Source organism: Barbus barbus (assembly GCF_936440315.1).
Source record: "Barbus barbus genome assembly, chromosome: 27".
Classification (NCBI taxonomy): domain Eukaryota; kingdom Metazoa; phylum Chordata; class Actinopteri; order Cypriniformes; family Cyprinidae; genus Barbus; species Barbus barbus.
In genome coordinates, this window is record NC_136755.1 from 12,537,200 (window position 1) to 12,541,755 (window position 4,556).

Consider the following 4,556-nt stretch of genomic DNA (forward strand, 5'->3'; position numbering starts at 1 on the left):
CATCCTGGTGCGTAGAGACCGCCCACTGACACACAGCTTCACTCGCAAGCAAAACTTTTCAACTCGCAAACAAAAGTTTTAGACCCGCAAAAAAAGAAGGCAGGAAAGAGAGCAACATTTGTGGATTAGTGATGAAAAGTTTTTGAAGTGCACAAAGAAAAATATATATTTTTTAAAGATTTACACGCACTGCAAATTATTTTGTTTTCAATTACTTTAATTTTGAACCTTAAGAAGACTTTTTTTGCAAACTTTTATTTTTTAATTACAAAATAATTAGTTTTGCTCTCAAATACAGAATTTTTGTTTGAATGATAAAGACACAAAAATAATTCCATAACGGGGCTGCTTTCTCTCGTAGCAGAAGCGTTTTGTGCAGTTGAGGCGGTGTTCGTGACGCGGTCTCTGGGCGGACATTGCCATAGTTACAGTTGTCAAGGTCACATTTGTATTTACTAAAAACTAAATAAAACAACGTTTGTGTCATTCTGTCATTAATTATTGTCATTATTAGTTATTTTTTTCGTTTGGCACAAGTGGAGTTGTTTTTGAAGATTTGCCTTAAGAGCATCACCTGTGAGGTCACAATTTCAGAAAATATTTGAGGGAAATAATAATTTTATAATTAAAATATAATTTTAAAGGAGAATTTTTAGAAGATTAATTGAGCCTAAACAATGCATGCCAGGCGCAGGGCTTTGCTGGAAATGCAAAAAATTCTTATTGATGTGCTCAAACACAAAAGGAAAAAAAAGAGGACAAACGGGTAACGTTAGGAGAGAAAAAAAGGAGAACTACTTCATGAGAAGGATCACAAAGACAGAAACAAACACGAGGAAACCCATCAGTTCAAAGGAGCGGCTTTCCATCCGTCTCAGGTAAATGCAATCATTTCATTACATTTGTTTGATAACTCATCAAAATAAAATTTTTATTAGCAAGTTGAGTTAAAAATAAAACAAATACATGTTAAAGTCATTTTTAAAAAACGTTCTTAATACTCAAAATTAGTTTGTGTGTATTATATTATATATATATATAAAACTTCCTGTTACATAAATGAGAACATTAGGTTAGACAAAAGAGATGGGCGACTAACAGTGTTTCAGAACATGTATAACTGTTTTTAGAGTTACTTCTCTTTAAACTGAATGTCATGCAGGACCATGTCATGTAGATTTTTGTATCTTGCTCAGTCTCTTAAAAGCTGGTACAAGACTCATGAGGAAGATTTATCCTCATCGCCACAGTCTTTAAGCTGCTTGGAGATTTCGTCCACCTTTTCAAGTACATGTGACTCAAAATAAATTTCCTGCTGTCTTCGCCTTTTCATTGGTACCTGAGGAACTGATGTACTTTGCTTAGGCATTTGTGAGCTGTTCTCATTTTCATTCTCAACAAGTGAATCCTCAGTTGTACTGATATCACTCACTTCCTGCTCTATCTGCACTGTGACTGGCTCAAGTGTGAGAATAACTTCCTGTTCTTCTTCATTTTCCACCATGTTACTGCTTGTCGGCCTCTCTCTCACATGGGGCTCAAGCAATGCCATGATGTGAAAGTATTTCCAGACTTTCTGGCTGTCTGCTCCTCCTGACCCACTCTTCTTGTCTTTCATTGCTCTCCTTTCTTTCATATATTTGTCCCTGAGATTTAAAAAAAAAAATCCTCACTTCAACTATCCAGAGATTAAAAAAGTTTAAAAACAAAAACAGAAAAAGAGTTAATACGCTGAAAAAATAAGAATGATTGCGAATTATATATGAATAATGTCAGATTTATTTGTATAGTCCTTTTCACAATACATATTTCAAAGAAACTTTACAGAATATCATGATGTTAATGTTTTCAATATCTTATTTTATATAATTTATAGTTGCAAGATACCCAACATTGTGCTTTTTTCAATACAGGTTTTTGGCAACTGGAGACTCATTTGTGAGCATAGCTTTCAGCTACAGAGTAGGAACTTCAACCGTAGCAACAATTGTGGATGAGGTCACCAAGGTCATCTGGGATGTGTTGGTGAATGAATGAATGAATGAATATATGCCAGTACCAGAAACCCAAGATTGGGTGGAAATTGCTAAAGAGTTCCAGGAAAGGTGGAACTTTCCAAACTGCATTGGAGCTATTGATGGCAAACGTGGTGTTACAAGCTCCACCAAATTCTGGATCATTATATTTCAGCAGCTCACAACAGAGAAGAGGGTCTATAATTATCGCTTGTCCCAGGCAAGAAGAGTGGTAGAGAATGCCTTTGGCATACTCTCCAATCAGTGGCGAGTCTATAGGCGGATGATGGCTGTTACACCTGAGAAAGCAGAGGCAATTGTGAAAGCCACATGCATTCTGAACAATTTCCTACGGATTCATGGCAACAAATGTGAGGAAGAGCATGCAGCTCTTCAGAAGTTCTCCATGTGACTCCCAGGATTCTTTGCAGCCAGTATTAAGAATGGGAGCCAACAGCAGCAGCAGACTTGCAGTGTCTGTTAGAGAAAAATTCTGCACCTATTTTAGCTCACCTGAAGGAGAAGTGTCCTGGCAACACTCCATTGAATAAACTAATATGATCAACTGGCTACAGATATTAAACTAGGATAAATCTGTTTGAAATGTGTATATAGTTACAAACACGTGTATATAGTAATCAAATCAAAAAGTCAATTAATCAGTAGATAATGAAAAGCAAATGTTAGAGTAAACAAAAATTATGAAATAAAACAGATGACTTATTATTGATTGTGTGTCTATCTAGCCTTCTTGAACCTGATGCACACCACCTTTCAAAAGTTTGGAGCTTTTGAAAAAAAAAAATCATCTTCTGCTCACCAAGGCTCCATTGATTTTATCACACTCACACTCACAGACAGCATTTGTATCATTACTGTCACTTCAATTTAATGCATTATTTCTGAATAAAATAATCAATTTAAATAATTGGATAATTAAATAGTGTAAACTTTGAACTTGTAACCCGAAGGTCGTGGGTTTGAGTCTCAGGTCCGGCAGGGATTGTAGATGGGGGGAGTGAATAACCAACATTCTCTCCACCCTCAATACCACGACTGAGGTGAGACCCTTGAGCAAGGCACCAAACCCCCAACTGCTCCCTGGGCGCTGCAGCATTGGCTGCCCACTGCTCCGGGTGTATGTTCACTGCTGCGTGTACACTTGGATGGGTTAAATGCAGAGCACAAATTCCGAGTATGTGTCACCATACTTGGCCACACACCACTTCTCTTAAACATTTTTAAAAATGTTACATAACCAGATTTCTGACTATCACTGTTTCCATAAAATTAATAATCAGCAAAACTGTTTTCAACATTATAATAATAACCATAAATGTTTCTTAAGCAGCAAATCATTATATTTGAACGGCTGTGCCTGCGTGTGTGTGTCTGTAAAAAATAAATACTTCACAATATTACTGATTTACTGATTTTTTGATCCGATAAATTCAACCTTGGTGGGCCAGAAAATCCAAACTTTTGAAAGTTAGTTTATCATGACATTTAACCACGCGCAATAATGTACTGTTTGGACATTTTGTACATATTTGTATTTTTAGCTGGCAAACCAACTCGTGCGCTCACAAGCTCCCACGCTCTGGATGTTTTATTTATGTCTCTGTATGAGATTTTAGATGTGTCATACAATTCTGGAAAATCCATCAAACTTAAAACAATCTTCTCTTCCATTTTCAACTGTCCAATGTTCTATGATTGGTTGTTAATAATCTGTTCACTGATTGGTTAAAGCCGACGTGGCTGCGCTCACAAAAAGATCAAATATTTTTATCTTTGGCGGCGCCTGAAAGGGCCTTTAACATGGGTGCAGAAAAATCCGCACTGCAAACGGAGTATGTGTGAAACAGGCGTTACACGAGACAGCTGAATACCTCGCGATCAAGTAATCCACAGAGCGATCCAGGCTTAGGACAACATGAGAGGTGAGTAAATAATCTAAAACTTTCATTTTCGAGTTAACTTTATCTTTAAATCAGGCATTCTCTACACTGCAATGTTTTGATCTCTCTCACAAACTTCTACACAACCATAAAACAGAACAGAAATTCAAGGTGGATGAATCTGTAGGAGCGCTTCTGTACGTTGAGTATAATGAATTATTGAGAGCGCGGACTTGATGCCAAACTGGATGCTAGAGGATGAAGCCTTCATGTCACAATCAGCTTTCCCATTGCATCAAGTGCTCAAATATTTAACATGTCCGTACTAGACAGGACACAGAAGACCTTTTCACAACTCAGATGGGTCAGATGGTGGCCTAAAATAGCACACAATGAACCATCTTACCTCAACAGAACAGATTAAAGGGATAGTTCACCCAAAAATAAAAATTCTGTCATTAATTACTCGTCATCGTGTTGTACCAAACCCATAAAATGTTCATTCATTTTTGGAGCACAAATTAAGATATTTTGATGAAATCCAAGAGCTTTTTGACCCTGCATAGACAGCAAGAAAACTACCACTTTCAAGGCCCAGAAATGTAGTAAGGACATCATCAAAATAGTCCATGTGACATCA